This window comes from Zalophus californianus, chromosome 1, assembly GCF_009762305.2.
Source record: "Zalophus californianus isolate mZalCal1 chromosome 1, mZalCal1.pri.v2, whole genome shotgun sequence".
In the NCBI taxonomy this organism is placed as follows: Eukaryota; Metazoa; Chordata; class Mammalia; order Carnivora; family Otariidae; genus Zalophus; species Zalophus californianus.
In genome coordinates, this window is record NC_045595.1 from 121,045,118 (window position 1) to 121,058,623 (window position 13,506).

A 13,506-nucleotide genomic window follows, 5' to 3' on the forward strand; every position below is an offset into this window, starting at 1 on the left:
TACTGCTCTAGGGTAGAGGTTAATATTGAATCATTCCATGGTTCGTAGTTAATTAGCATTTATCTAATGTTGAATAGAGATAGTCCAACTGAAAAGTGATCTCTAGTTAACAAGCTTTTACAATTGAGGGTAATTTTTGTCCCCCACCAAGGAATAGCTAGATTGCATTCTATGCTAATGAAACTGTTTTTCAGTGGAGCATTCAATGATTTTCATAATTCGAGTCCTGGCTGGGATGTTGGGAAAATGGTGCATGGCCAGCATAATTAAAATGGGATTTAAGGCCATACTTTGGAAGGCTTTTATTTTTCAAGATGGTTATGTTTGTGACTGCAGTTACTTCTCAAGTCTCAAAAATTTCAGACCTAAGAGTAAACTTGGTGTCAAGGAAACTTGTGATTTTTGATTCAAATCCCAACTCTGCTACTACTAGCTCTGTGATCTTGACCAGTTTGCTTAAATTCTCTGAGATTCGACTTCTTAAATGTAAAATAATGTGGTACCTACCTAGCAGCATTGTTAAGAAGTTTTTATATTATATCTAAAGTAACTGTCATGTTATATTCAATACATCATAGTGGCTGTTATTATTATCATCACCAGGATTTTCACCAGTATAATTCACATATTATTCCTATGTTATTTAGTAGGTTCTCCTTTAAAAATATACTGGAAATAAACTCCTTTCTAATGAAAGTGTCGGATTAAATACATCCAACATAAAATAAATGAGTGGGTCTTTGAATGCATTGGTATGATGAGGCCATGGTAATGAAATTTGGAAATGCTGACTCTAATCAACTGCCTCAATTTCTTTAACATGACAGAGCAGATGAGATTTTAGGGAGACCCAGACTGTCACACACATAGTTATTTTGTCACCATTAGAATCTCCCCTTTTTGAATGAATATTCCTGCTTCGGTAGTTGTTTACAAAGCAGTAAAACTTCTATACATTCTTCTGAATGTTCCAACGTCCCAGCCAGGACTTCCTTATTAACCTTGTCCAGACCACAATAGTGGTTTTTCCATGTACTTTCCAACCTACAGTATCCTTTCCATTGGAAAAATAATGTATTTCCTTTCTACTAAGAAAAAAGCAAGGTACATGAAGGTAAAAGGAAGTCCTGGTTTTGTAAGGAAGAAAACAAAAAGACTAGGAAAGAGATTGCTTGGATATGGTAGGTCTCCCCACAAGATGGCGCTCATTCTTCCTCCTTTTTTTTTAATTGACAAATTATATTTGTCATTGTTTTATTACACAGTAATAGAACAAATGTATTGTTGTATTATGTATCCAGTATAGCTGGTTTGAAGTATTTTTAAGACATTTAATCATATTTCTTATTCTTAGTAGTATAATTTTACCTTTAAGGCTCTGTTTGGATGTGAATACACTATTAAGTCTTAGGAGGACATACATACCCCCACACCCACTCCCACATGTAACAGACTCATATGAACCTTCTAACAGATTTCTACTGAAACCTCCTGGAGTATAAACTTTTAAAATCACAACTGAAGACTAAAGGGAACCAGAATGTCCCTCCATTTTGTTTTTATCATCACTTGAAATTTGAGGTGGATGTACTTTCCATTTGAAAGAAAATATCTATGATAATTTTATTTGGACCTGAGTCAGAAGCATATTTACCTCCAAAAAGTAAAGGATTCCTTACTCATTTTAATGTTGTGAAACGTCACAAATATATTCTTGTCACCTTAAGTTAACTTCAGTTGGAGTCTGTATAGTTATTCAATTTTAAAACAGGAAAAAAGCTGATTCACTATATGTTGTTTAAGATCAGATACAAAGAAATATATGTTACCTATTAAAACATTAGAGAAAAAAATGTTAGCCTGTTTCATTAAAAACAGACTTTGGTCAGAAGTATTAAATAAGCAAAAAATAAGTAAATATATAGAATTTAACTGACAATTTTACACTTATAGCTTTAGAATTTGTATCAGATTATATTTCCTGTCTACTGGTTTTCTTTCAAAAGAGTTAGAATGTATGGAGGCGATGAGGGCAAAATTATAGCATACTTGATTTGTTAATGTGGTGATAATGATCCCCTACTGAGAAACACTTATTCTAATACAGTTTCCAATGTCTAGATCTTTCTTTTGGTAGACTTTAGAGTAGCTTAAGGTTTCCATAAGACAGATTACTGAAGGTTATAGTAAAATTTGGCATGCCTTGATCATAACCACTATTATTACAGAATCTTTACCTCATTTTTTAGGATACCAACACTGTGTTGGAAGATGATATTGCAGAATGCTTGCCGCCCCATAGCAAAAGTCACACTTGGAAAGAAGGAGGCAGAAAAATTCTGAGAGAGTTCTAAGAAGAGAAAAATATTATTACAGAGAGAAAGCTAAGGGTTATTATCAGATTGTTCACAGGAAAACAAAGCTAATGCTCAAATTATTTTAATAAGAATAATCACTATTGCTATAATAACTTGTTAAGGACTGGACATTAAACTGAGCACTTCCTATTTCACATTTATTAGCTCATTTTACACTCCCAAAATTCGTAGTGAGACCAAAATCATTATCTCCTTTCTTACAGATACGATGACTGATAACCAGAAAGGTTAAGTGGTTTGGATTTGGAGAAAGAATTGAAACCCAGTTATATCTTGTTCTAAAGCCTAGGCCTTTAACCATTACACATCCCTGCCTCACTGCCTTTGAAAGGGCAGAGAATATTAGACTTTGACTACTGGCTTCAAGCATAAGTAACATTTTTATGAGTATAGGTCAGCTGTTCCATCCTTTCAAATTTTCATTGAGAAAATACATTTTCAACGAACTCAGGAACGATTTCAATTTGATATATAGAGTGCCCTATCCTCTGGGTGTGGACACAGTGAACAACCTACAAAAGGGGCTGTGTGGACTCTGATTGCGAGAAGCAAGTTGTCATAACCACCTGTCCTAGTTGTATGGCTCAGTCCTCTAAAGGACTTAAGGAACTGCACAGCTATCTCCTCTTAGAGAGTTTATTATAACTGCAAACACCTCTACGTGAAAGATCTCTCATACATATTGACCTCAATCAGCACCCTTCCACATTCACTTCTCATCTCTATCAGTATGAAGACCTAGACCTTTAGCTACTTGGTATTACCTGACATGATCATTTTTCTCGTTAATTACATTTTCACCTTTTCATCAAACTAGGCACCTAGTCTACTTTCATATGTAATTGCTACCTGAAAGTTTCTCCAGTTGCTATGCCTTAGTTTATTTAGCCATTCATGTACTGTTAGATATTTAGATTTTTCAATTTTTAGCCCGTATGAGTGAGCATTTGCTGTTTCTTTTGGGGGGAAGGCAGGGAGGGGTGTTTGAGAGTTACATGCCAGTTTCTTTGAAATAAAGTCCCAAAGTAAAATTATTATATCAAAGGATATTAATAGATTTTAAACTCTTGTTTAAAATTTCAAGATAGCTTTTTAGAAAGAACAACTTTTTAATGACTTTGGCAATATGTAAATCATAAATCTCAAACTCAGATTCTGAATAAGTGAGCTGGGAATCTCGCCCACCCCACCCCCACCCCACTCATACGTGATAGAAAAGTGATTGCAGGGGCCCAGGTATTGACAGCAGAGGGGGGTGGGGACAGCTCACCTGCTTGGGCACAGGCACGATCTAGCGGGAAGAGCAGCCTCTGCTCAGCTCTGCCTAGATGTTAGCTCGTGAGCTTACAGTTGCCATGCTAGCATAGAACTTCCCATTTTTATGGAGACTCTGGAAATCCAGGTTTTATGTGAAATCTCACAACTTTTAAGCATTGGCAAGAACTTGAAAGTGTTTCTGAATATTGTGTAGGGAAAAAGTTGCTGTTGGCTTGATCTTGCCCCTGGACAGGCCTCCAGTCAGTGACCTCTGAGGTATATATTCTAATACCTCAAACCCTTAGTTTGAGCTTTATCATTTTCTATTCTATTTGCCATGTCATTGGGTATGCAATGATACCTTAGTGTTATTTTAGTTATCATTTTCAGTTGTTTGTAAAGCTCTGTTGCCTATCTCCTCCCTCCTCCCTTATAATAACTCTTTATTCATGTGAAAACTTATCTCCTTTATTTATGAGGGCAAGTCCGGGTCCTGATGTGAATGACCCATTAATCTTTATATGCTCAGACGTCTGTGTATACATAGGTACATGCACACACACATATGTATGATAGTATGTTTTAATTAGTTATATTTAGTGCATGGTCTCATTATGCTGCTTTCTTCTTTTACATGGAATAGTTTAGATGCTTTAGTTTTACATATCGGCGCTCAGCTGTCTTGCTTCTGTGAGATCCTGATATACTCCATTTCTTTCGTATCAGGAATTTATCTCTTCTCCATAGCTGGAAAGAGACTAATTTTTTTTCTCTCTAGTTTTCAATGAAATATTTAATTCAGACTCATCTGTAATTAATACATTGTGTGATACAAGAAAGGTAATTTTTCTATACTGATAACACATCGGCTCAATATTATTTATAAAATAGTAATTTATTTCTCTATTGCTGAGGACTCTTGTAATCATTTGAATTGATTTTACCAATCTCAATGGTATTTCACCAGTCTGTTTTCTGTGGGTTTTGAACTGTTTCTTACTATGTAATTATTGCTTTGTGATTTTCATCTCTGATAGAATAAATCATACAGAGATATGTCAGACTTCTCTATTATTTAGACAAGGTGATCCCTTCATGACCTCCGTTTCCTTTCACTAAAAAAACAAGAAAACTGTTAACTTCTAAAGTGAACTAATCTGGCCAAGGAGAAATAAGTGTTATTAGTTGGGAATGAATGACAGATTATATAGTATAACATGTTTTGCCAAATGAGTAGTGTCATCTGATGTGATGATGTGATTAACAGTTGTCATTGAGTCATTTTACGAATCTATGAAATAGATGGTCTCTAAATTTCCTTAACATGCTAGGGTTCTGTGACTTCCCCCGACCACCAAAATAAATATAATCCTGTAGATGAGCCCAATGCCTGACAACATATTTCCTTTGTGATGTGAAGGCAATCTCAGCTATCTGGAGAACCTTCCCTAAGTGCTACCACAACCTCCCATGCCCTAATCTCCCACAGCCTCTCCTGCTTTCTCCTCATTGCCTACTTGGCACCCTGCACATATTACTGCACAGGTCCCGGAACAACACTGTAGGAGAAGAATCATTTATTCAATGAATTCAGTCCATGCGAGGCCTGTGGAGTGACTCTCACTGTTACAGCATTTCCCCCTATAGGGTGGAAGCAAGCATAAGTTTCCAAACCTGGAAAGTTTGAGATTCTGGCATCACAGGAGTCTGCCGAGGCTGCTTTCAGGAGGCAGCTTCATCATGGCTGGGGCTCAGATGTTTGAGATTGGAGTGAAAGTGAAAATGAGAATCGAAGTGCCTGATAAACCATAGTGATACCATGAACATATGTGGATTCTTTGAGTTATCTTCTTAGTCCAGGATGAACAGCAGGACCTATACATACATACAGAATTAGAAACTTAGAATATTTTTGGTTCTCTTTCCAGAAAACTGTAGAGGATATCCTAAAGTTTAAAACAAAGCCACTGCATCTTTGCACTGTTATTTATTGTCCACTGCTAGTGATAAACTGTCTGTTCCTATTATAAGAGTATGTTGTGCTGAGGCTCCGGGAGCTATATTTATCTAGACAATGATAATATATAACCTAGTAAATAGAAATGAAATTTTCCCATCTAGCTTGTTTTCTGATTACATCTTAAAGAAGAACATTTTGGTAAATATATCTAAAATGAAGGTAGGGATATTTTACAACTGTAAACCATCCTTGCATAGCTGGGATGTAGTCCATTAATTCTCAGAGCTCGAGGCAAGGCTGACAATTCATAAGTGGTAAATCCAGAGAGTTATGAAGATATTAAATCTCACATCTGGTGAGAAAATGTGTTATTTCACTGGGTTGACTGATGGACACTTTTCCATTACAGTGCAATTTTCCAAATTGCACTGTTAATTGCTAAGGTTTTAGCAAAGCTCTGTAGTTCAATTCCAATTACTTTCATTTTGAAAAACAGAACAGCTGGATGGTAAAACTGCCTGGAGCTGTCACCAAGGGAGGGCATGAGCCAGCAACCCAACCTCTGCCATTCCTGACTTGGATTTTCTACAGAACTGTTAGTCAGTGAAATCAAAGGCTCCAGGTATATGAGGTCTCCTTACCACATACTTTCTTCAGGCTCCAGAGCATGTCAGTTTGCTAACGTCTCAGTTAGTGACCACCCTATCATAGGTATGCTCCCATTATTACTCATTTGCCTCTTCCATCACAGGGGAGAGATGAGAAAAGTAGATTTCATTACACCTTGATCCCTTCCCATAAGGTGATCACTTCCTTGCTTTAGAGTCAAGCAGAGTTTTAAATCTTTGCCTCAGAGATTTCTTTTGCTGTCACATTGACCTTTTGGGCCTCTGGCTATGGGGCAAATTACATGTCTCCACACAAAATGTGTTTGTCTTTGGCTAAATATAGAAAGAACAGCGCCAGTCCTGGTTTGGAAATGACCTGGTACTACCAGCAGCTAACTAATAAAACTGGGTGATTCAGCCCTCAATTCCCACATCTACCCCAGCTCACTGACTGTTTGAGCCAGATATGGATCAGATGTTTTTTTGGTTAATGTCATATAGGCTCCAGGGGGCTCTGCCTTGGTTGGTGTAGCTATGAATGTGAAATGGGCTTTCCTCAGTAATTTCAGGATTTAGGAGGTATAACAAAACGAGGGCATGACAAGTCTGACAAAATCGTGGTAAGGACAAAGTTGGGGAAGGATTTCACGGAGAAATATTTGTGAGGAGAAAGAAAGCTTAGTTATGCAGATGGGAAATTAAGAGATAACGGTGTCTTGCCTTTCCCAAATCTCTTCTTACTATTCCATATACATTTTTGATACTGTAAATTCAGATTAATAAATTTTAATGCCCTTTCAAATCCATACTCTTGAAATAAGTGTTCAACATATTTTGACAGGCCAGGTTGAGGGCGGGCACCAGGAGAGAAAGGACCTTTCTTCTCTGGTGGTTGTCCTAAGCAATGTACTCTGGCCAAAGATCTGTATAATACTCTGCTAAACAGATACCTGCCTAAACTACTGTTACTCTTTGGGGGGAAATGCTTTCTGGGAGTTACTCCCTCTTCCTACCCGAGAGGCTTTGAATAAGTGAATATGTATGTGGTCTGTGCCCTCTTCTAACATAATTATTAATAACCTCCCCCCCTAGAAATCTCAAAGAGTTCCAAGTTGAATCATAAATTATAGAGTCACCCTACTTATCAATGTATGTCTTCTGAACCATACTTAGTATGAAATCTCAGTCTCTCTAGATTTCCTGCCATGTTCTTAGCCTTTGTAGAACAGATATCCCCAGGGAGTGATTTATCCCTCTATCAAGCCATGTGTAAAAATCTCAGACTCATAGAAATTTATGTCTGATGGAGCCCTTAAAACAAAACAAACAAAAAAACCTCTTGGCAGTTAAAAGGCTTGACTTACTTTTTTTTTTTTAAAGATTTTTATTTATTTGACAGAGAGAGACGGCAAGAGGGAACACAAGCAGGGAGAGTGGGAGAGGGAGAAGGAGGCTTCCCGCTGAGCAAGGAGCCCGATGAGGGACTCAATCCCAGAACCCTGGGATCTTGACCTAAGCTGAAGGCAGATGCTTAATGACTGAGCCACCCAGGCGCCCCTTGACTTAACTTTTTTAAAACTGAGACTTAATGTTGTACATAAACATTGGTTGTTTTCATTTGTCACTATTTCTTACCTTTGCCTTTTGCATTAATGACAAATCTGTCTTCTGAAATGTTTGAAATACCACTGTTCTGAAGTGTTTTCTCCTGTAACTTTCCTTCCTTACATTAACAACCCCATTACTTTCACTCTTCTCTTGTAGGTCCTCTCTTCCTTCTCCTTACGCCTTGTCAGTCTGTCCTGTTACCTTTCCATGTGCGCCTCCAGCTCATCCATCTTCTGAAGACTGGGCAGAGCCCTTTGGACAAGGTGTATCTGGGGTTGGCAGAGGTAAGATTGTGTATGTGTGTGCACCTTTTTTAGTGAACTTGAACACTGCCAACTCCATTACTAATGTGCATTTTATCAGTGAAGAGCCTGACTCTTCACTTCATTATATGCTCCAAAGCCATTTGTTGAGGGATTTTATTATTTTGTTTAAGTGAATGCGCTAAGTATTTTTCTTCACCGAAGTTCATTTACTCCTGCTCCTAATAACAGGGACCATTTATTTAGATTCCAGTTTGTGGTCAATCTTGATCTTCCTCCAGAAAGTCTCTGAGATTTAGTTCTCTTCCGTTCTTTCCCCTTGTCTAGAACTGCTATTGCACAGAAAATTGGACCTTTTTTTTTTCTTAGTAACTTAGTTATTCCTAGTTCTGTAACCATTTCCCATGTGTGATTTCTGTTTCCCTAGCTACATTTAAAGTCTACTGGGGAGATAGAAACCATGTTTTTGTACACTTTTGGGATATCTTACAGAACTGAGCTTCTCATCAACTACACAGAAAATTGCATCAATCATCTTGACCAAAGGTTTCTGTACTATAGCTGTTTACAGTTCTTGGATAAAGGACTTCTTTTACTTAGGGCTCTTTGATTGAAAGTAACAGAAACCACTTCTAACTTACTTAGGCAAAAGTGAGAGCATTGCTGGGATCTGTTGAAAGGTTATGGGGGTTGCCCAGGAAATTGAGGGAAAAATTGAAAACCTAGTCTTAGATACAGCAGAACCTAGGGCAGCCCTAGGGTTCCACATAATTATTATTAGTGGGCAGATTTTTGATCTTTGCTGTTTGACCGAATATTCAAATTCTAGAACTGAGCTCAGGTCTTCTGTTCATTTTTTGAACAAGAAAGGGTGGACTTTCAGAATTGGTATTGCCTTCATGATGGGACCAATAAGTAGATATAGGTTTCAAAAAGCTCTTCCACTAAGCCCTCATCTTTCTATGTGCCACTTCAGACTCCACACACCTAAGGGAAAAGTGACATATTATTAGCCCAGTGAGGGTCCTTCATTCCATGCCACTCTTGTTTCTTTTATATCTCTTACCCAGGCAAACACGCATGTCATCTCTACAACTTTAGCATGCTTATATTTATAGATCATTCTATGGTTTTTCTACATTTAGAGATATTATTGTAAGCTGCTACATTCCTACGGTATCTAATGGATTTCTTTGCAGGTTAAGGGAATGAATGAACATACAAAGTTGCTATCTTTAATAGAATGCTATTAACCAAAGAAAAAAGATTTCTATGCATGATTTGAAAACTTGAAGTTATAACATTTTTATATTCCCTTTAAGTACGTTTTCAAAGTAATGTGCTGTCCTATTATTTTTCCCAGCTAAATTTTTAATTTTTTTTCAAACTGGGTGAAAGTAGATAAGCAAAAAAAGAAATTTTTCCTCTGTTTTTAGTATCACCTCTTCTCAAGTGAGATCTACCTCCTCATGCCTACAAATTAGCAGTTTCCAGAGTCTAATACATGGGGTATATGTAGCCAAAGGTAACCTCTTGGTGAGCATTAGAGAGAATGGGTCATAGACTGAATTCATTATATCCCACATAGTAACATTATTGCTTTATCTTTGGACCAAGATATTGTATAAGATATAAAAATAGCTTTTATTAATTCATGTCATATTGTGATGCATTTCATTGAGATTTTATTTATTAATATTTAACATAATAATTTTTGTAAAACTCAATTTTCCATGAATAATAGATTTAAAAGAATTTCTGAATATTAAAGCATGATTTAATTATATTATAATTAATATATATTAATCATGCTTTTCTTGGTAGGACTTATCTAATTAAAGAAAACTTGGTATTGCCTTCCTAAAAATACTATTAACTTTTATTTCTAATCAATTATGATCTCCTGAAGTACTTTTATATCTATTACTTCATTGTTTGGTCATAGCTATGATGTGAGAAAGACAGGTGATTTAGAATGCTGCTTTGAATCACATGGTACCAGTCAACCTGCTGATAGAAACCAACCGTGTGGGCAATCAATCAATTGTACTATATAATGCCCCAATAAAACTCTGAACCCTTGAGTGTCAGGTGAGCTTCCCTTGTTGGCAACACTCTGTGTACATTGTCACACAATGCCAGGAAAGTAGCATCTCCTGACTTCATGGGGAGAGGATGATGGAAGCTCCATGTTTGCTACTTTCCTGACTGAGCCCTTTGTGCTTCATCCTTTGATAGTCATCTGTATCCTTTTGCTGTAATAAACTGTAACCATGGATACAACTGCTTTCAGTGAGTACTGTGTCTTTTTAGAGAATTATCAAGGCTGAAGGTAGTTTTGTAATATCCCAAATATCCTTGCAATTAGTGTCAGAAGTGAGGGCAGTCTGGGGACTATATACCTCTAACTTTGCAGTTGCCTGAACTCCCAAGAATTGGCCTAAACTCTGACAATAAGGTACTAATCCATTGGATTTTGAATCAATATAATATTGAAATCCTAAAGTTACTAATTTTCCTATCCTATCATGTAAATTATTTTGTAAAATAAATGAATTATGAATTCAACTTTGGTATATTTATCCCAGAATTTGCCCCAAATTAATTATTTTCCATTTATTAAGATAAATGTAGAAACTAATCATTTGGGACTTTAACACTTAAAAATCTTTTATTTTCTTTTTAAAAACTCTGTTTTATTGAACTTTTTAAAAAATAAATAAAGAGAAAGAGAATAAAGGAAAAGAAAAGAAAGGGGGGGGAAAGGAATAAAAGAAAGGAAAAGAAATTCCCATATCTAGTAAAAGTTCAAACAGTATAAAAAATTTAATCTGTACGTAAATAAACCTCCTGCCTTCTTCCTCTGATGGAATTTTTTTTTTAAATTTCCTAAAACAAGAATTTTTCCCCCATCTTCTAGTTTTTATATTTATGTTTTTACTAATGTTAAAGTATTGCTTTTAGACTGATTGAGGTCCTCAAGGTTCTATTGTTTGTATGTGAAATTTCAAGCCACAGATTCACTCACAATTTCTCAGTGTTCTTTCTGTTTCCTTATCAGTAATTAGCAGGCCCCACTTCATTTTGTTTCTAATCTCTATTTACATTGCTTCTTTATTACCCTTCTTTTCATGCCTGCCAGCTACCATTTCTTTCGCTTTTTTTGATTTCGTGCCTCTTTTAAAAATATTTGTCCCTCCCTTACCATAATCAGTTCAACTACTTGGTTATTGAGTGCCTACTATGTTTGAAACATCACTTCATGTTTTGAGTGTCACATTTGGAAAAAATCCAAATTCTAGGTAATGAGTCTTTTTACTAGGCTCTCCATTCTGATATTAGATTTGGTGTGTGTGTGAGTGTGTGTATGTTGCCAGCCTTTAGGAATGATCATCTCAGCAAATATTGTCATGTGTTAGCTATAGAAACTGAACAAATTAAATGACAGCTAGTTTAAGGCAAAACAGAAACCAGGGTGCAGGTCTCTGGACCTCAGTTTACTGCATTATAATTGCATTTTTTTTTCCTTCTACATGTTATTAGCTCAAAACAATCCCCACACTCAAAACTTTCAACTTGGAGACCTTCGGGACATCGTGTAAATTACCACTCCCCCGGAAATTTCTAACATAAAGCTATATATTCAAGAAACAAAGGGATTCATGGCTCTAAATATTTAGGTTACTGAGCAGCTCACTTAGGAATTATGAAAACTTCTTTTTAATGTTGTTGCTAATTGATCTCTAACAAGCTCTAAACAGGTTCCTTGTTGACAGAATTGAATACTTACCCTAAAACAGATGTAAAAGATTCATACCTGAACTTGTTTAAATCTGAGTAACTAAGATGACAATTTGCATTCACAATGACAGCAAAATATGTGTCTCTGTGGAAGATACAGTGGACAAACAAGCTTTCTTTAATGGTGTGTTACTTCAGGTTTCTTTTTCTCTCTTGATCTCCTTCTCTTTATTTTTTTTTAATTTTTTATTGTTATGTTAATCACCATACAGTACATCATTAGTTTTTGATGTAGTGTTCCATGATTCATTGTTTGTGCGTAACACCCAGTGCTCCATGCAGAATGTGCCCTCTTTAATACCCATCACCAGGCTTCCTTCTCTATTTTTAACCAATAAATCCAAACCTGATGACGTGTTCAAATTGCTTTGAATATTGGACATGCCAATTCTCTCCAGGTTTCAGATCCCATTCCTTCTCAAATATTTCCACTGAAATAATCTTCATGGTAGAAGGAGGTGGACTCTTACCCCCAGGTGTCTGGGTGTGGGGTAGAACAGCCTCCCATCAGCAAAACTGCTTTGGAGCAACAGTCTTTTGCTTGTTTTAATTTAAAAATAATGTTTTGCATCCTTTTATTCACTAGTAAAATAATAACTAATAGTGTCATCTCAAGGGTATGTATCGTATTTATTTTGTAGTTTTGGGTATTTCTGTCACATGATAGTCTATCCTTGACTCAGGTGAACGTATACCCTAGTTTAAGAAGCACAGAGATAGACTATGTGAATTTTGGAGGCCATTAGACAAAGAGGTTTCTGGCTTCAGACAGAGTTTTTTGCATGTTAATATAGATTGAGAGTCAAAAAGAAGAGACCCACTAAGCAGCATTTCCCAAATATATTTTACCTTAAAATTTTTTTCACACAGCTTACTGGAATCTTATGGAATCAGTGTTCCAAGGGATACAGTTTGAGAAAGATTTGTCTAATTCATTCTTACCTCTCCATTTTATTATGGAAATACCTTTTTTCTTACAATAATTTTGTTAATTTAATAATTAAGTACCATAAACATCAATTCTATTGTGATATCAAAAGAGATCTTTTTTTTTTTTTCCCCAGTTTCTTCAAAGCTTGTCACAAAACTCTTTCTGTTATTTGGGAAAAAATCTTTAAAAGATCTATTCGGTGTTTGGAAAATAATGTCATTAGAACACTAGTCTAGAAATTAGAAGAACCTAGATTCTGATACCTATCCCCTCTAGGATTCCCGCCTTTCTTGTCCTTTAACTTCTCTTTGCCTCAATTATTTGTTTAAAAATTATTAAAAAAAAAAACAAACCACAAAACACCCCCCCAAAAAAAAACAAAGATAGCACCTGTCTTACGCACTTTCACATCATGTTAAGTATTAAATTAGATAATTTGGGGCCTGGGTGGCATAGCCGGTTGAGCACCTGACTCCAGGTTTCAGCTCGGGTCATGATCTCATAGTCAGGAGATGGAGCTCTGCATCCAGCTCCACGCTCAGCATGGAGTCTGCTTGAGATTCTCTCTCTCTCCCTCTGCCCCTCCCCCCGCTCGTGCTCACTCTTCTCTCTCTCAAATAAATAATCTTTTTTAAAAATTAGATAGTTAAATTTACTGTGTAAACTAGAAAGTATAATAGCAATGTAAGGTGTCATCAGT